General features: G+C 44.4%; 1 long non-coding RNA gene and 1 pseudogene across 1 annotated transcript; both read right to left on the bottom strand.

The window, feature by feature from the left end:
* LOC145715903 (uncharacterized) lies at positions 1-19,399 on the bottom strand. The gene is made up of 3 exons (XR_014138805.1): positions 19,037-19,399; positions 1,808-1,899; positions 1-315 (listed from the first exon to the last, which is right to left on the bottom strand). It is a non-coding gene; the product is annotated as an uncharacterized LOC145715903 (long non-coding RNA).
* On the bottom strand, positions 17,941-18,393 carry LOC115936600 (UPF0449 protein C19orf25 homolog pseudogene; annotated as a pseudogene).
* Positions 19,400-20,275: the final 876 nt, after the last annotated feature.

Below are 20,275 nucleotides of genomic sequence, written 5' to 3'. Positions count from 1 at the left end.
CTTACCCACACGAAGGCAGGTGGATGATCGGAGCCGGTGGCCGCACAGGTGCCTTCTGCAGCAGCTTGTGCTCTTGGAGGAAGTGCAAGTTAGGAGGGTGACGGGCTCTGGAGAGCCCGTCACCCTGACAGAGCAATGAAGGGCACGCTGGGAGGAGATTCCCGTACTGACAGCAGCAGCTTCAGGTAGGGACTTCCTTCAAGGAGGAGTGACTTTTCATCCGGGTTTCCGGCCGACTAAAATTAGTGAGAAGAGCACTGAGCCCCTAGATCCTGCAGCATCTGTAAGTAGTTGTTCACATTACCGTCCCAGTCCCTGAAAAATCAAGACATGAACCGACACTACTAATAAGCATCTCTGAAGTCACCATGCCCCTGAACCTCACACTCTCCTCGTGGACCTGAGCATGGGTCCTCTGGCTTTTCCTGGGGCACACAGATGTTTTGTGTCTGGACGCAAGGCTGGCAGAGGCCCTAATTGGACAGCTGTGTACAGTTAGAGCAAGGGCAGACTCTCCGGAGAAGTGGGGCCACTCCATCAAACAGAAGGATCTTAGGTAACAGAGTAGTTTGGGGATTATTTTGCCAATAAAAATTAGCTCTTACCACGCCAGGTGATACTGTCATTCCAAGATGCTGTGATATTTTTTGTTTTAATGTTGAAATGAAAAAGGCACTTGGCTCTAATGCAGGAAGACCCGGGAAGGCCCAGCCCGATCCTAAACTACTGTGACCTCACAGTTGTATAAATAGCATATCGGTAAAGTGAGGTGACTCTAGCTACCTTCCCGTTCAGGACAAGAGATGGCAAGGTCTCTCCCTCTCTCTCTTTTTGTAAGTGCCATAAAATTTAACTATTAAATCCTTAAAACCCTTTCTGCAGGAAAATTAAAAACAAATAAATGACAAGTCTTTGATTTGTTAGACTATTCTTTGAAGAATTGATTGCTGACTTCAAGGCAAATTCCGATCTTGGTAGCAGCCCCCCAACCTCAGCTCCAATAGTGATTTTATTATCAACGCTTTCATCCCCTGCCCAATGATCTCAAAGCTTCAGGGAAATGAAGTTCACTTAGAGGTTGGGTTTTCTTGATCTAAGCTTGATAGGAATCAACCTTTGTACTTACTCTAATGCCTGCCTGACTAGAGGAGAAAGGATGAGTGAACCAATAAAGTTGTTTTGTGTAAAATTATGGCTTAAAAAATATTTTTCAGAGGGCACCTGGGTGGCTCAGTCGGCTGAGTGTTCAACTCTTGGTTTCAGCTCAGGTCATGATCTTGGGGTCATGAGATTGAGTCCCGCATCAAGTGTGGAGCCTACTTAAGATTCTCTTTTCTTCTTTTCCCTCTGCTCCTCCCTGCTCACTCTCTCTCTCTCTCTAAAAATATGTATATATATATTTTTTGGGGGGCACCTAAGTGGTTCAGTTGGTTAAGCATCTGACTCTTGATTTCGGCTCAGGTCATGATCTCAAAGTTGTGAGATCAAGTCCCATGTCAGGCTCCATGCTGGGCTTATGACATTGGTATGGTTAGAGTTCATCTTAACAATAATGGTTATTTATTATCTACCATGTACCAGACACTTGCCACTATTTAATACATCTGACCAAATAACCCTCAAGTTATAAATAGTTAAGTAATATTCCCACTTCGAAGTGTTGGAAAGGAAATTCAAACCCAGGACTCTCTATCCCAAATCCATATATCATAATCCCATATTGTTTGTGTTGGGATGATTTCAGGTACAAATAACAGAAAACCCTAACTCACACTGGCTTATACAATTAGGAAACTGATTATCTCACATATCAAGAAGTTCAAGCATAGGATGGCTCCAGGTGAGTGGTGCTCTGCTTCTCTCGGCTCGACCCTCTTCTCCATTGTCTCTGTCCTCAGGCTTGTGGCAAGATGGGGGGAGAAATAACAAGCAGACGCCATATATAATTACATTCAGGAGAACAAAAAAAGGGGGCCTTCTCTTCCTATGTCTCCTTTTTGGGAGCAGGAAATTTATGCACTCTGTGGGCCTCTCCTCATATGGCAATGGTCAGAAGCAATGGCCATAAGGTCTTTATAAAATCAACCACTCTCGGGGGAATGAGTTGCCTTAGTTAGCCCGAGGTAAGCAACATGGAATAATCACGAGAGTGCTAGACGAGGGGTCAGAGATCTGGGGTTTTGCTCCTGGTTCTATCATCTACTTAGTTACAGAAATTCCTGGTTACTTAGCCTCTCTTAGAACTTACCTTTTTCTTGTTGGTAAACAGGGCTGATGATTCTTATCCTATTAATCTTATAGGTTGTGAAACAGGAATGGAGTAATGTCCACAGAAGCATTTTGCAAACTGTAACACACAACTTAGATGCATAGTATTGTGTCTATTAACATGGTTCAAAGAGAACTGTTGGCCATAATACACTTTCTCAATTACACTCATATGTGGGGCTTGATCATCATCAAGATGATAATTTAGAATTTTTAAGGCTTTGCCAAAGATTTACCTAAATTTTACTTTGGTGCTGGAAAATTAATAGTGCAAAAATAGGCAAAAGTGTGAAATTTAGTAACTGAAAACCAAATGAACCCCATGAACTCCAATAGGATCTATTTATATATGGGTAGGTTATTTATAGGTTATTTTTATATTCACCAAAAAGCAAGCTTCCTAAGAATCTATTAAATAACCTTTCTCATTCCTTTATTTATTTATACCAATTCAATAAACATGTGGAATGTTACTATGGGGGGAGGGGATGAGGATGCACACAAAAGTGAATCCCAAGCCGACCCTATCTGAAATAGGGTAGCTATCTAGGATGGAAAAATTCTAGAGAGAAGACTAGACAGAACATATCACTGGTGGCTATAATATGTAGAAAGAGAAGAGGGAGTGAGAGGTAAAGTCCTAAGGAGTGAAGAGATAAGAGGATTGACATGGTTCCCAGCCGTGGGGTTAGGGAAGGCTTAGGACAAGGTGTCATTTGACGACGAAGTTGGGAGTTTTGGACATGGGAATAGCAAGTTCACCTTGGCTCTACCTCAAACTTGCTCTGAGGACTTCAATATCCAACCAGAATGCATAATCCTTGAGTATCAATAGCATAGAACTATAGCAGAAATAAAAGTTGGAAAGGTACTACGTGAGGAAGCCCCCATAAGATCCCCAAATTATAAGGTTCAGAGAGCTTTTGGGTTGATGAACACATCTACACCAGCAGGGTGACGTGCCCCAACTCCATGGGGACAGAAGCTCCTGTGTTCGGGACCCTCCCAGACCTCCTGTGTCTCTCTTCATCTCACTGCTCACTTATATCCTTTATCATGTCCTTTAATAAACTGGAAAACATGAAAAAAAAAAGTTGGAAAGGTAGACATTGCAGCTAGATTATAGAGGGGTTGGAAATGTCAGACTGAGGAATCTAACCTTTATTCAGTAGGTGTGAGATAACAGAAAAAATATATATTGGCCTCTGCCCCCAGTTCCTGGAACAGAGCTCCTAAACCACTTGTAATTTCCTAAGTAATAAGAGTATTAGGAGCATCTTTTGTTCTTTTTGGTCTTGGACCTCAGTTCCTGACACAGGGCTCCTGAAACCCTTATAATTTCCTGGGTGATAGGAGTGTCTTTTGTTCTAATGAGGTGACTCTGGGTGAGCTTTGGAATGGCTCCTGGATGAGGGCTGGCAGCCAGAAAGACCAAGCCATGATTAGAAGTTTGGCATTTTTAGACCCCCATTCTCATGAGAAAGGAGAAGGGCTGGAAACAGAGTTCATAATTGGTCATGCTGGCATGATGAAGCCTCCATAAAATCCCAAAAGTATGGGGTTCAAGAGAGCTTTCAGATTGGTGAACACATCCATAAACCTGGAGAATGGCACACCCCAACTCCACGGGTACAGAAGCTACTGCACTCAGGACCCTCCCAGACCTTGCCCTATGTGTGGCTGTTCATCTGTGTCCTTTATTATATCTTTTAATGCACTAGTAAGAGTAAATGTTATCCTGAGTTCTGTGAACCACTCTAGCAAATTAATCAACCTTGAGAAGGAGGTCAAGGAAACTTTGAGGACCTACTACTTGCAATCGGCATCAAAATGGGAATTGTCGTTTTGTAGGACTGAGCCCTTAACCTGTGGGATCTGACACTATATCCAGGTAGATAGCGTCAGAATTGTGTTAAATTGTAGGACACACAGCTGGTGTCGTGGAAAACTGCTTGGTGTGGGGAAACTTCTCCCCCCACATTTGGTGGTCAGAAGTCTGAGAAGCAAATTGTTCTGTGTGAGTAGTAAAGGAGACACACAGCGGGGTAAGACTAGGTTTGGTTTTGTTGTTGTTGTTGTTTTTAGTTCAGTAGGCCGTGGAGAGTCAGTAAAGGTTTTCTGACAGTGGAGTCAGTGTGTCTTCATTAAAACTGCTTGTTGAGGATAAATTAGGCAGCTTCTGGGAAGATAGAAGGAGAGAAAGCAGAGGCTGAGGGACAGACTAAGAGTTTGCATGTTCAAGTAAAATGTCATGAGAACCTGAACTTGATGATGAACATCAGGATGGGGATAAGCCAATGAATATGAGATCTTTTGGATGGAGAAATCATAATTCTTGGTAACTGAAATAAAGACCAGTTGGGAAGGGGAGAGTCAGGAGTCTTTCATTTACAAATGACAAAAGGTCCACCCAAACTTGCCTAAGTGAAGAAATGAGTTTACCCATTCACTTAACTGAAACATACTGAAAATAGGTGTACCCTCAGGAACTCTTGGATCCCAAGGGCTCCAATGACATCATCAGGACTTTGGCCTCCTTACCCTTCAGTTTTTCTTCTGTGCTGATTTCACTTTATGGTGACCCCCAGAAGCTACTAATTTATATTTTCTGATGATTAAATGTGGTGGAGGGGAGAGCTTGTCTTCCCCATCCATCCCAACAAACATCCCAGACCTGCCTCCTGTTGCACATTCCTAAAGCAATCCCTCTGCTCTAAGAGATCGTTGCAGGTTGGCTTAGACCCATATCTTATCTGGTCTTTTATTTTCTATTAGTGTTTTTAATAATTTGTTCATGAAGACAGCCTAACTGTAGGCCACTGTAAAACATTGCCCTGTGACCAAAGTCAGATCTCATTCTGATGAATTCTTGCTAACTTTAAAAGATACTGATTCAAGGGCGCCTGAGTGGCTCAGTCGTTAAGCGTCTGCCTTCGGCTCAGGTCATGATCCCAGGGTTCTGGGATCAAGCCCCACATCGGGCTTCCCGTTGAGCAGGAAGCCTGCTTCTCCCTCTCCCACTCACCCTGCTTGTGTTCCCTCTCTCGCTGTCTCTCTCTCTCTCAAATAAATAAAATCTTAAAAAAAAAATACTGATTCAGAACAGTGATGGCTCCTCATTCCATTTCATCAAATGCAATAATTTTTGCAGGCAAGCTGCTCAAGAATCTGGCACATAGCTGAGTTCATCAAAATGAATAAAACCAAGACCATTTCTAGGGCAGTATTCAAACTGGGCAGTAGAAATGCTACATAAGTGCCAAAGGGATTTCAAGTCTGGGAAAGAGAGTTGTCTGAGAGGGCTGGACAGAGGACAAACCATTGACCTAAGTCTTGAAGTAAGTATAAGCTTTGCTTCAGAACCATCTAGGCAGAGCATTGAATGCCAGCCAGATGTTGACAAGTCATTTGTATTCCATTGGAAGTGGGGTAATGGCTCTAAAAATAACATGGGGCCATCTGCCTGAACTGAGCAGTTTTCGCTTTACATAGTACAGGTGATGTCTAAGCAGTGTTTTTAAATTAAAATTTTACAAAGTGTTTAAGTACACTAGGAAAGCATACCCCTTTCAGGAAACCCCCATGGACATTCTTTTGGTAAAAAAAAAAGGCTCATTGTGTAAAGTGAACCCATCAATCTGTAAAGTGAATCTCTCCCCCCTGCTTTGAGGGATGTACCTCCATTTTCACATAACGGATTTCCTTGAAAGTCAGGTATGTACACCTGCACTGCATTATGAAAAAATGATGAATCCCGTTATGAGACTTTTAAATTCAGGGTCTGTTTTTAGGACATAGAAAACGTCAATTTGAAAAGTGTTAAAGGCACAAATGCAGCCTGAATCAAGTTGTTAGGAAAAAAAAAAAAACCCAAAAAAGCAAACAAAAACAAAAACAAAAACAAAAACCAAAAACCAAAAAATAAACAAAAACCCCAAAATAAAAAACCAAAACGAAAAAAACCCCACACTGCACATTTTTAAACATATGGCAAAGCCGCTCTTTCAGCTTTCCAGAATGATTTGCATCAGCAGGATGATGATAACATGTAATTTGGAACGAGATCAAAACTTTGAAAATGAGAAAAGACAATCCTGGCAGAACACTTGATTTTTGATTCTGCAAAGCAGACCTGTGCCCTGGTCTGGCCAGAGCCTGTCACTCCTCTAACCCCCAGCAGGCCCTGAGAGGCTGTAGGCTTGCAGCAATATGTCAGCTTGATTTGCAAAACCCAGGAGCCTCGTGGCCCTCATTTAGCTGTTAAGGATCTTCCTGAAAGAAGCATGGGTGTTAACAAGAATGCTGAAAGAAGACCCTGGATGGGAGAGAATCAATCACTTTTTCCTCAATTTTGCAGCTTTCCAACTGGAGCCTGGGAAGACTAAGGCAGCTGGAGGGGGGAAAAGATGATTTTAGTGATCTCTATTCCCTTGTTTTATTTAAGTGCCATCCCCCAAGAAATAAAAGAAGGGACCAGAGAAAGAGCTTGCATTTGGCCATCTGTACTTAGCATAATGCCTGACACATAGTACACAATCAGTAACAATCTGTTGAATAAATGAGTGAATGACTGAGTGATTGGGTGATTAGAAGGTAGGTTGTGAAAAGTGCTCTCGGTGTGATTTTTCTGGGAGTGGCTTATAGTAGAGCTTTCCATAGGATCACAGGATGGAGACTGTCATTCTGGCTCCTGATTGGCTGAGAGACAAGGAATTATGCAGAAAACTTACTCATCTTAATCATCTTGAATCTTACAAGGCCCGGGTAACTCCTTTCCAGACTTATTTTGAAATGCCTCAAACTCTTTTCCCACAGAAAACAAATTCTGGGAAAAGGAATTCAGGAGCCACAGTCCATAAACAGAAGCAAAAGTCCAACCCTCTGTTGAATATACAACATTTCACTCATCTTAAAGTTGGAGAAATTGTTAATGATTTAACAGTAGAAAATCAGAGAAACTGTTTGAGGTCCAATGCCAAAATGATGCCCCCCCCCAATCTAAAAGGTAAGGAGGATGTGAATTGCAGGAGGGAACCTTCCTGACGCCTTGGAATGTTTGGGCTGACCTCAGACTTCTCTGAATCTGCAGATGGGCCATGAAGAACTAATCAGGATAACATTTTCTCTTCTCTGTCCCACCACTCAATATTTTTATTTTTGTGGATGGTCAGGTTCACAACTTCTAGTTTTGTCATTAGGTCTGAACATTGGGAATCTAAAAATTTTGAAGAAAGGAAAAATGGCAGGAAAAAGGCAGAGGTATTTCAAGAATCAAAATGAGTCTGACCCATACTGAAAGACCTTAATTAGAGCATGGGAAAGAACATTCCAAAGCAAGTCTTAGGTGTGTGTATGTGAGAGGGTGGAGGGAGAGGAAGAGGGAGAAAGGCAGAGGGAGAGAGAATGAGATTGGGAATGTATTTCTGAAGGCCTCTTTCCAGTCCGGTTCAGATGGAACTGTAGGAGGTACACACATCCTTTTGGGAACAGATGGCTCAATGATGAAGGTCCACGAGGCCCCTATGTCTCTTTGCCTTGAAAGCTTGTTTGCTTTAGCAGTTTAATAACCTGGAGGCCCGCACTTGGCATTCATGGACTTTTCTCTCACGGAGTGTTCAGGGCCCCTCTTCAGGTATTAGGAGCTTATGAGCTCTGCTTTTCTTATTTCTTAAAGGCCAGTTGGTGACTCAGTTGGCCTTTTAGACCCCCCCATCCCAAGACCAATGCCTCCCACTGAGTCCCTGAAGACGCCTTCCCAGTCCTCTTGTCCTTATTGTCCTCAAAGAGGTAGACAGGAGCTCATGCAGAGTTTTAAGTGTGTTACTTACTGTTAGTCACTCTGACAGAGTTTCTCAGTGCTCACGGGACCTTCATGAAAATTATGGGAATTGTTTGTTTGAAACTCTCAAAACTGTTCTAATAATATTCTGTTTCTTGATCTAGTTGCTGCGTGTATAGGTATATTCAGATTGTGAAAATTCAACAAGCTATTCACTTACAATATATATACTTTTCTGGTTGCACATTATATTCCAGTAAAATGCTTCAAAAAACCACCCAAACCAAATCAGAATCTCAGGGGGTCTAGGGCCTGAGAATATGCATTCTTACTAAACTCCTCAAATGATTCAAGTTTGAGGGCCTTGGTGCTAGAAGAAAATAAACAAAAGATAAAGAAATCACAGATATTCAAAGACCATTGTACTAGTGCTCATGAATTGTGTTTCCTGGCCTTTTTCATCTACTCATTCACGAATGTCTATTTACTACTGTTGTAGGGTCTAGGGTGACAGACTAGGTCCTGGCCCTCCTGCTGTTGAGGGACCCTACTGGACCATCCCTGCCCTGAGGGAGCTCCCTGCTTCCAGGAGGAGATGATGAGCTAAGCATCCTGATGCAGGCCGCTTAGTGCTGAGGGAGGGAAAGCACAGGGTGATCTGGGAGCCTTGGGAGAACCACCAGTCATAACTCTTGTAGGTGGTGACTGCAGATCACACAGACTTATGGCTTCTGCTTTGAATCCTAGAATGGCATGGCCTGACTTTCTCCCCTCCCATGGAGGACTGCACTTCCTTTCCCGTCCTCAGGGATGGCCTCATCTCCCTGCACTTGGGACTGCAGGACAGTCAGGGAGAAAACGTGTGTCAAGAGGGGTCTCACATTGTTATGGTTGAGAGCACAGGCTCTAGAGCCAAGGTCCCTCAGTTCACATCCCAGCTCATTTGCTTCGTCACTGTGGGAATGATTGCTATAGTACCTACCCATTAGTATCATTTACTTCTAGGTATGGTTACTAGGGTGAGTGGACTGCTATCCATATAGTGCTCATGACAGTGCCTGGTATACAGTTAGTGCTGCATAAGTGTTAGCTGTCATGACTGTTGTTATTATTATTGTTAGTTAGTCTATTGTCAGATGTCCACTGACCTTGAGTGGATTAATTACATTCCTGAGAACTTTCAGACAGGGTGACACCCATCTTGGTGGGATCAGGCCACCTACCAGAATGATCCCCTTGGGGCAATTCTTCCCAGCTTGTAAGCAAATGAGCCAAAAAAAAAATGCTTAATTCAAACAAAACAAAAGCTTGATGATTCAACAGGAGGAGGAAGGGAAAAATATCAGTCACAGCCATATAAATGCCCTTCCCACAGGCTGTCTCCCCATGCTGGGGTGGAGGCAGCTTTCTTGCACCCCATCCATGCAGCTGTTAACATTACTCAGGGAAATATTCATAACAACAAGAGATGGGAATCATGCAGTGTTTGCTCCAAAACATTCAGTGGCCTCACATAAGGACAGCTTTCTTCTCTTCCTCACCACTTGAAGGAAACTCGCAGAAGTATCTTCTGTTACTGTTCGTTTTTCATTGATGGGGAAATGGAGGCACATCCAAGGTGGGCAAGCTATTGGCTCCTTGTCACAAAGGTAGTGAAGAGAAAAGCCAGGCTTTGCATCCTTGCCCCCTAACTCCAAGGAAGGTGTGCCTCATGAGAGAGACAGATAAGCAACTCCTGGCAATGTATGAAGCCTGATGTGGAAAGGTTCAGGATGGGCAGAGCTAGGGGCTCAGATACAACATGACAAAATGATTCAGAGAAGAGTTTTGGATTGGACAGGTCTGGATTTGAATCCTGGTTCGGTCAGTATTAGGGCTTGAAAGTTTGTGTCTCCCCCCGCCCCCCTGCACCCCACCGCCCAATTCATATGTTGAAGCCCTAACCTCCATTGTGGCTATATTTGGAGATGGAGCCTCTAAGGAAATATATGAGGCTAAATGAGGTCAGTCATAAGAGTGGGGTCCTGATCTAATAGGATTAGTGTCCTTAGAAGAAGAGACACTGGAGAGCTCTCTCAATCTCCATGTGCATGCATTGAGGAAAAGTCATTTGAAGACAGAACCAGAAGGTAGTTAGCTGAGAGCCAGGAAGAGAGGGCTCACCAGAAACCAAATCAGCTGAAACTCTGAGCTTGGGCTTCCAGCCTCCAGAACTGTGAGAAAATTAATTTCATTGGTTAATCCACCCCATATAGAGTGTTTGATTATGGCAGATTGAGCTGGCAAAGACAGTCAGTACGAGCTCTGTGACTGAGCAAGGAAGTCTTCTCAACCGCCATTTCCTCAATGGTCAAATGAAGATAATAGTAATCATAGTTCAGGAGATTGTTACAGTGATTAAGTGAGGTAATGCATTCAAAGAATATAGCCAAAAGACCAGCATGCAAATGTAAAAAACTTATTCATTCACCCTCTTTATTTAACACATGTTGATCAAGTACCTGCTTTCTGGCCAAGCATTGTTCTGGGTACAGGAAATCCAGGGATAACTATGAAAAATAAGATGGAGTTTGCCGTCTAGCTGGGGAGGCAGATGATAAATAAGGAAACAAATTATTGTGGGTTATAATAAATGTCCTGAAGGAAATAATCAGGTAAATGAGAGAAAGTCATCTGCCAAGGGTTGTAAAGTAAGGTCTCTCTGAGGAAGATATTTGAGTCAGGGACCCAAAGAATGAGAATGTGCCAATTGATCATCTGAGGAGCTGGTGAACAGGCATTCCAGGCAGAGTGAACAGGTGCCAAAGCCAGGAGGTGGAAGGGGCTTGGAGCACTTCACAGGAGAGGAGAGCGGACACTCTGAATGGAATGCATGAGATGGGAGAGGGAGGAAGGAGCCAGAATTTGCTGCTTCTGGTGGGGTGTATTCTATGAGCAATGGACAGCTATTAACTGACTCTTTGGGGTGGGGTGGATGATGTGGTCTGCTATGGGGTTGTAAGACCTGACTGGCTGTTGTGTGGAGAATGGATTTGGGGGATGTGAGCAGAAGCAGGGAACCGTGTTAGGTGACCTTCACGCCAGTTTGGGGAAGGAAGATAGTGGCTGAGATAGAGGTGGGGTGGAGAGCTCAGGTGCTGATTAGGATGGCAGAAGAACAAGGGTTAGTGCTAGATTTGAAGGGGCTGAGGGGAAGGGAGAGTCAAGATGACTCCCCGAATTTCACTTGGCACTGTTAACTGACCACGGATGAGAGACAGGATTAGGGAAGCTGGGAAAGAACAGGTGGAAGAATCTCAGGGACCTGCAGAGGTTTGCAGATCACACCTGGAGAACTGCTAATCTAGGGAATAACAGGAGTGTAGTCCTCAAGAGGTTAGAAGAGACGAGGTGGAGAGCGCAAATAAGGGGGTGGAGCATTGATACAGAAGTGACAGTTCTTCTGTTTTAATAAGTGAGAGGCAAGAAAGTTGGTACACATTTTCTCTGAGGTGATTTCAGGCCATTCCTCCCTGTTAGCATGTATTTTCTCAGTGGAGTCCAAGTCAAGATCTTCAATTAAGAAGGAAAATGGTAAGAATGGATTGGGGAAATTTAAGGAGAAAGAAAAAGGTGTGAACTGGTTGGCTTGGCAAGTGGGAAATGAATTTGCTGGAGAAGCATAGTAAATTTTTCAGGTAGTGCTCATTTGATGTTTGTGGGCATGAAATTAAAGAGAAACCTTATGGCTGAGTTTTATGCTTCTTTTTCCTGGGAATATTCAGCTGCTTGGGTATAGGCACAGAAAAGGCACATAACTTGGTTCAATGACTGCTGAAGTTTTTCTAAATGAATACAATGGAGAGAGAGAGAGAAAAAATCGGTTGAGCTAAGGCATTGAGGGTGACTACAAGGGAGGGATTGTTTAAACTGGGTAAGAAGAATCTGAGGATGGGGGTCAAGGACAGTAGGAAAGGGAGGGGGTAGGTAGCCTGGAAGTTTTGATAAGGTGGTTGTCAGGGAGTGGAATGTTTGAAATCAGGGCGGAGCTGTGGTCAACAGCAAGGTCTAAGGTGGGACCATGGGAGTGGATGTTTGTGATTGGGGAAGGTGAGAAAGGCAAGGAATTTGGGTAGTCCATTCATGTGTTTGTTGAAGGCACCCAGAAGATGACAGGTAGACCTGAGGCTGGAAAGCAAAGCCTTCAATGAAAGAAGGAGGATGAGTACCTGGTGAATGGAGGGGCAGATATTTGACAACCATAAGGCATGTGTGTGTAATCTGAAGACAGGAGCTTCAAAGGAGCTGCAGTTTTAGAGAGAGGAAGCTGGGAGAAATGGTTTAATAGGTGCAAGAGGTGCAAAGAGGATACTTACCCCACCTCCTAGCCCCAAGATAACCTGGTGTGAGAGGGAACAGGGCCTTGAGAGGCTGTAGTCAAAGTGTGGTCTCAGGGGAAAGCCGGGTTTCCGGAAGGCCAGGAGAAGAGGGAGTGGTAGGAGCAATGAGGACATGGGGAAGTTTGTGGATCACGGATCCAGCTCTGGAGGGCTCTAGAAAAGGGCTTGAGAGGAATGTGAGGGGTGAAGGATTGGGTTGGATGATGAAAAAAATACACAGTACTAGCCTTGAACTTCTGTGAGCTCTTGAGATGATCTGTTGACTCTCCTCCTTGTCAACCTTGATGGGACAGCAAGAGAGAGGGTCACCTAGGTCAGCCTGGTATTATTAGGTACAATTATCATCACCCAGCTCATCTCCCTGCCTCAGGACATAACTAAATATAGATCGTCCTACTTTCAGGTCTCCCAGAGAAAGTGATTTTATAATTTCTCTTGATAATGCATTCCATAGTTTAACAATCAGTACCAAGAACACTGCCTGACATATAGTAGGCGCCTAATAAGTTTGGTTGAGTTAATTGAATGCATTTATGGTGTGAAGACTTTCCTTTTCTTTCTCCTTTAGTTTACTCATGCTATGGTGCTTGTCCGTTGTACTACTGTGACAAAATAGATCCCACAATTATTTTCCCATTTTATAATTTTCAGTATCACAGATAAACTGTTCTATATAATCTTTTACTCAAATATTAATTCTATTGTTATTTAGTTGTGTCCCTATCTGTATCTCGGGTCTCCTCAGCTAGACTTAAATACCCTCCATGGTAGATAGTGGTTTGCTGATTCTCTTCTCCACAGTGTCTACTGTAGTGAAGGCAAAGAGCTAATATTTACTAGTTGCTTTTTGAAAAAAAATTAATATACTCTCGAATTAATTCTTGAAATAATAAATACTTATTTTGAAAATTCATATGTATTCCTAGATAGCCACTGACAGGTCCCATGAACCAACACCTGACCTGGCACCCAGACTGCCTGGGTAAAGACTGTGGCTGTGTCCCTTACTTGCTGTGTGACCTTGGGCAAGATCCTTAATGTTTCTGTACCTCAGTGTCGTTGTCTGTAAAATGAAGCCAGTTATCACAAATTTGTTCTAATGAATAAATTAATATGTGTAATTACATATTCATGGAATACTTTAATAAATGATAAAAAACTCAAGGCAGATCACCAATGAATGCCCATTGGTCTATTCAAGAGACTGTATTGTGACGGAACAGTTAGGCACACCCTCTACAAATAAAATACTATTAAATGTTTCACTTCTCAGGTAATTAAAACAGGACCAGATTGGTGAAGTTAGCATCGAAAAAGCAATGCCTCCCCTTTATAAAAAGGAGAAACATGAGAAAAACCTAGTAACTTAAGTTGAGGCATCCTGAAATAAAGACAGGGACTGCCAAAAAATGAGAGGTCATAGCATGAGGCTGAGGGTTTTGAGAAAATGTTTGCTATATACAATTAGGGAAACAGAAAATGCTGCATTCAGTCAAACTCCAGAGATGAAGAAAGAGCAGAAAAAAACAGAAAATACCATTGCAGGGATTATTATTTTTTTCGTTCACAAGGAATCCAGAGCCCAGGAGTATAGAGAAGCAGGAGGTAATGAAAACACTATTGTAACTTTTGATGAAAAGCAGGCTGGGGAGCGCTTTGCAAATAGGAACTTCGCAGAATCCTCAGAGCTACACGAATGTTCCTCAGGGGTAAAGAAGGGGGTATTTGCATTAACGTGTTAAAGAAAAACTAAGATAGGTCTAGAGGTCAAAATCAAAAAGGTGATTTACATTCAAGGACAGATGTAGATCTTGTTTCATCGGTAGTAAAATTATGAAACAAAAAGAAATTTAAAAAGTAAGCCTAGAGACTTTAAAAAAAAAACATGATAAACAAAATTCAATAAAGGTTTTTCTCTTTTTTGAAAGAAAGTGTAATCAACCCAAATTGCTTTTCAAATACTAGGTCCCTAAATAGGCAAGGAAGAATTATGCATTTAACGTATTCATTTTTACAGTATTAGATATAGAATCCATAAGCTACCTATAGGAACATTTCCTTTTTTTTTTTTAAAGATTTTATTTATTTATTTGACAGAGACAGCGAGAGAGGGAACACAAGCAGGGGGAGTGGGAGAAGGAGAAGCAGGCTCCCCGCTGAGCCAGGAGCCTGATGCGGGGCTCAATCCCAGAACCCCGGGATCATGACCTGAGCCAAAGGCAGACGCTTAATGACTGAGCCACCCAGGTGCCCCAGAACATTTCAATTTCAAAGTAACGTCCTTTAGGTTTTCAGGGTGGTGGGATTAAATGTGATGTTTAATTTCTTTTTTCACAGATGATGTGTTATTTTGAAATAAAAAAATTTTAAAATTTACTTATAAAAAGTCACATTGATTAAAAATTGACCAAAAGACCCTAAACTGAGGAGAACTGGAGCTGGTTTGCCAGTGTTGGGGGAGAAGAAGATGGGGCCCAGTGGCCTCAGAAGCTGGCGTCAGAATCCTCTCCCTTCCCTATCTGGATGTGTAGTCTGGAAGAAGTCAGGGTGACACAAATGTAATTTGCAGCAGACCCAGCATTGAGAGGTGTGGCTCGTATATTCAAGACAGCAAAACCACTGAAATCTGACTCAGAGACGCTAGAAATACTACCTCACAGTAATTTTAGAAAAGAGAAAGAGAGCAAGGCTGGCACTACACAACATTTAATTCGTCAGCCCTGACTGGAACTTGCTCTCGAACAGCAGAAAGGATACTGCGGTGTTTTTGCAGTCGGAAATCCGGAGCTCAAGCCCCCACTGGGTCTCTCAGGGACGGTGTACACTTGGGCAGATCCTTTAAACTCCCCGGGCTTCAATTTTCTCATCTTTTTTTTTTTTAAAGACTTATTTATTTACTTTAGAGAGAGAGAGAGAGAAAAAGAGAGACAGAGGCAGGGGAGGGGCAGAGGGAGAGGGAGAGAGAGAATCTTAAGCAGGCTCCACATCTAGGGTGGAGCCCAACGTTGGGCTCAATCTCAACTCTGAGATCATGACCTGAACTGAAACCAAGAGTCAGACGCTTAACTGACTGAGCCACCCAGGGGCCCCTTCATTTTTCTCATCTTTAATTAGAAAATAAAATAGTTTTCTAAAGCACCACAGGGATGTTCATAGGGATTGTTCCAAGGGGCTGTAGTGATGACAGCAAAGGTAATATTTATTCAAAATACCACAAAACAATAGAAAGAATGTCAAATTTAGAATCAAGCAGACCTGAATTCACTGGAAGTCAAATCATAGCTTCTCTTCTTAGTGATGGTTGGACTTTGGGCAAGTTTGTCTTTCTCTCTCTTTTTTTTTTAAAGGTATCTATCCCATATATTGGAAGGAGTAAAGCATTTATTTTGCTCTGGAAGCTCAAGGGTGATTGATTCTCATGGAAGGATCTTGAAAGGCACCAAGGAGGAGGTGAATTTGAAGGTGGCTGCTTGAGGGAAGGAAATTTCTAGGGACTAGAAGATTAGTGTAGGTGAGTTGGAGAATCCTCCTAGTAGGCTGGCGTCATTGGCAAATAATGGCCAATATTATTGAGCAATCTATTAGTTTTCTATTGCTGCTGTCACAAATTACCACACCTGTAGCGGCTAAAACTATAAATTTTATATCTCGCAGTTTCTGTGGGACAGAGGTCCGACATCCATCTCACCTAGCTAAAAATCAAACCCATGCTCCCTCCTGGAGGCTCTTGGGCAAGAATTCACTTCCAAGTTCATTCAGGGTGTGGACGTCAGTTCTTTGTGGTTAGGACTGAGGTCCTTGTTTCCTTGCTGTCTGTCAGCTGAGGGCCACTTTAGCTCCTAGAAGCCTCTCTGTGGTCTTCATCTGTGGCCTACTCCATTCTTCAACCCATAGTGGTGGGTCTTGGTCTTGTTTCGAAGAGCTCTGATTTCTTCTGCGGCATCTGTTTTCTGACATGCACCTTTAATAAACCCAGCTATCCAATCATACTCAGCGCTGCCCGTGGCTCCATTTCCGTGGGTGAGGACGGGGTGGAGGCTGGAGGGGGGCTTTGTGGCCCTTCTGTCCTGCTCACCTCCATCCTGGGTCTGTGAGCTGACTGCAGAGCCTGGCTTCCACCAGGAGCAAGCAAACTGTGACATGCTTGAGGAGACGCCTTCGGGCAGGTGTCTGGAGGCAGAGCCCAGGTGTGGACGCAGGCTCCACCATGGCAGGGAAGGGAGGGCAGTGGGAGTGTCTCTGCCTGACCTCAGGGGACTCTGAAAGGTACACAGCGCCCCAGGGGCAGGTGGGCCCTGGAAGCCAGGGCCAAGCAGGGAGGCGTGAAGTACGTTGCACCAAAGGCAAGCTGTTAGCAGCTGGGGAAGGGTGCACTGGGGGCCAGGGGACCCCCGGACAGGCTAGCTTTGGCATCCATTGCTGCAACTGGAGCCACGGCCACATTTCCCACACACATCTGCCCCCCATGGCCCAGTTTCTGGTTTCCAGTTTTGGGGGTCTTTCAGGCTTAAACAAGGCTCCCCTTCTTCAAGGAAAGAGAAACACTTCCTGGGATGCTCAGTGTCACCCGTGTTAGGGCCCTGCTGTGGTGGGTCCCCATGCTTCTCTGAACTTCCAGGGACCGCAGCTCATGGAGTCACTGGCAGGCCGCCAGCTGCAGAGGGGATCTTATCTGAGGGACTCAGTAGGGACACCCATGAGCAGCCTGGCCTTTGGGCCACCTCTTGTAGGTCATCACTTCTCTGGTCTTCTCATGGTTTGTCTTCTAGGGTGAAAAGCCCTTTCCAAGATCCTGTCCTACTCCATGCCTGTACACCTGCCCACAGGCAAAGCTTGCTAGGACCAAGGCAGCCCAATGAGGACGCCGGTGGGTGACTGACCAGCTCATCCTCTCACGGGAGCCCAGACATGATGCCCCTGTGTAATCAGATCCCTCAGCTAACAGGTCGGTCCTGCATCCAACCATGAACCAGAAAGTGCCTGCTAGAAGAGTACCCATGCCTTAGATTGGGGTGCTGGGGGTGCTAATGGATGGCACCTGCCAGAAGCCCTATCTCAGATCTGGGCCCTGCTGGGCAATTGCTCCTCATACAGCCACGGCCACTGTTGTGGAAGAGGCGATAGAACCCCCATGCTCTTCTGGAACTTCTGGCGGCCCACAGTTCGCACAGGGATGGGCAGAGAAAGCAGGATGAGTTTTGCCAGCTCAGTCTATTGGGATAATGCGGTGAAGCTTGGTCATCAGAGGAAGGGAGGGAAGGATGGATGGACTGGCCTGCAGGTGCTAGGGACCCCACATGGCGTCCAATCTGGGCTCCCTGGCTCCAGAGTTAGCTCCAGGTACCGGGCCATGCCTAGGCCATGGAACAGAGAGCCTGGAACCTGTTTCTGGGACCCGGGGGCCCACATCTGAGGTGTGCCAGCTCAGGTGTGGTGGGAAGGACTGAAGGTTCCAGCAAGCCTGTGGTACACCCTGCCCAGGGGGCACATGCTCAGGCAAGCAGGTGAGCCAAGTCAGCCCAAGGAGGCAGCCATGGCCCCTGGCAGGGCCACCTACTCTACATGGTGAACATCCTGCTCTAGCTCCTCATAATTCAGCTGCAGCTGCTGATTCATGGCTATGTAGGCCAGGCTCTGGTGGTAGGGCTGCTCCAGCTGGACCTATGTCCTCCGCCCTCCCAGGGAAGTCTGGAGAGTCTTCTGGGACCAGGATGGTGAAAATGGGGTCCTTTGTGGGTGCCTCCCACACATCCTCCAGGATCTGCTCCACCGTGGGAGGCCCTTAGCCAGTTGTCAGCACCACTCTCTTCTTGGCCTTGGAACCCACCCCCGGGTGTGCTGTCTAAGCTGCCAGCACCGCTGAGCACTCACTTCCATGTACTGCTGCATCTCTTCTACCTCTAGCCAGAGAAAGCGCTCATGTAATTAGATTTGGCTCACCCACAAAATCCAGGATAATCTCCCCATTTGAAGGTCCTTAATCTAAATTATATCTGTGCTATTTCTTTCTCAGGTTCTAGGGATAAGGGTGTGGACATTTTGGGGGGCCATTGTCCCTACCACAGGTCTTTATATGGGCCAGGCACTTTGCTAAATGTGTTCTATGTGTTATCTCATTTAATTGCCTCAGTAACTCCATGCAATTCAATTCTTTTGGTTACTCTATGACAGAGGAAACTGGGATTCAGAGATGTTAATCAGCCTGCCCAGAGTCATACAGTTAGGAAGCATGAAAGCCAGAATTTGAGGGTAGGTCATTTGAGTCTAGAGCTCATATCCTTATAGAGTATAATATCTAGAAGGAAAAGTCACCAAATTGGAAAGCCTTGAATGCCAGAGTGAGATGCATGGGCCCTTTTTTTGTGTGCAGCAACACCCCATGTCATCATGTGGGGAGAAAACACTTAAAACACAGACATTCTGTGGAAGACTGAATGGTATTTGGAAAGCATGGGTTAGACACATTCCTGGGAGACGGAAGGCAGACTACAATTTTCAGGAAACATTGAATTAGTCTCAAGAAATTATATTCTTGGAAAAAATCCAACGTGGTCTGTCAAGGTACAGATATGACCACGGAATAGATAAAAATACAAAATTATTAGCCTACCTTCTGGGAGGTCTCCATAGGCTGTGATGGAGCCTGAATGAAGGTCATTATTGGTTTATTTAATATCTTCACAAGTGATCTTGGAACACGGAATCTTCATCTTTTTAAACGAAATTCATGAAGATAACAAATGGCTCAAGTTATAGTCATCAAAGAGGACAGAAGAAATGTTGACAGGAAATATTTCCCATTCAACTTGGTTGGGGGGGGGAGGAAGGAATTCAAAACACAGATAGTCACTAAGATAAGGAGTCTGAACAGAGCCATCATGATTTAAGAGTCCTGCAATAAACAGAAAAGACAGAGAGGAAATCATGAAAGTGAAATGTGGTAGCTAGCCTGAGCACTGGTTCCCGGATGTGCAAATTTCCAGATGTCACAAACTTATGTGCTTTGGGGCACAGCTGGAAGGAGGCCCCTGGTCATGCCCTGGGCTGGCTTCCGGAGTACCAGGGAGTAGGAGTAGTTTGGGGGGAAGCTGAGGCAGAGCAGCACAGAGAGGGTTGGAGAACAGGGTCAAGTATGAAATGCATGTTATGGAGAGCAGCTGCACCTCCTCTCACCTTGCCCACCTGCCCTCCCCACTCAGTTAAAGTCTTTGGGACTGGCCCACAGGGGCTGTGCTTCTCCCTGAAGAATCTCTCAGGAACCTCCTCCATCTTCATGATGTCATTGTATGAGTCCGGTTGGTTGGTAACTACTGGCTTACTTGACTCTCCCCTTCTCTAAACTGGGGCTCCATAAAGCCATTTGAGGAAAACAGGTTAGGAGGCTGTCCACAAGGTGGCTTTAAATCTTTTTTGGGGTCCAAGATCCCTTTAAAAATTTGATAAAACTATAGGTATTTTTTTCCCTAGAAAAATAAAGGCACAATCACAAAAATATTTGTATACAAGTCTAGAGGATTCATGAAGCCCCTCCAACCCAGAGGGAATCCTCTGGTCTAGTTCCTCCAGGTTAATAACCTCATTGTTACAGCAATAGCAAATGCTCAACTCTCTTGTTACAATCTTCACCACTCCCTACCTCAGCGCCCCCCACCACATGCCTCCGTGCATTGGTAAACATTTTCCTGCTGAGCCTGGTTATGGTTTCAAAAATCTACCTTAACACAGTACTCTGCCAAGTAGTCCTACCAACACTTCAGAACTGGCACCAACTTCAATCCTGAGAGTAGCAAGAGAAGCTAGGAGAAAGACTCATTCAAGTCAAAGGAAATTTTCTAGGTGGAAGGAACGG

Source organism: Leptonychotes weddellii, chromosome 11 (genome assembly GCF_054177405.1).
Source record: "Leptonychotes weddellii isolate Sample4059 chromosome 11, ASM5417740v2, whole genome shotgun sequence".
Taxonomy (NCBI): Eukaryota; Metazoa; Chordata; class Mammalia; order Carnivora; family Phocidae; genus Leptonychotes; species Leptonychotes weddellii.
Note: the sequence above shows the minus strand (reverse complement) of the source record. Positions and strands in the feature narration are given on the sequence as shown.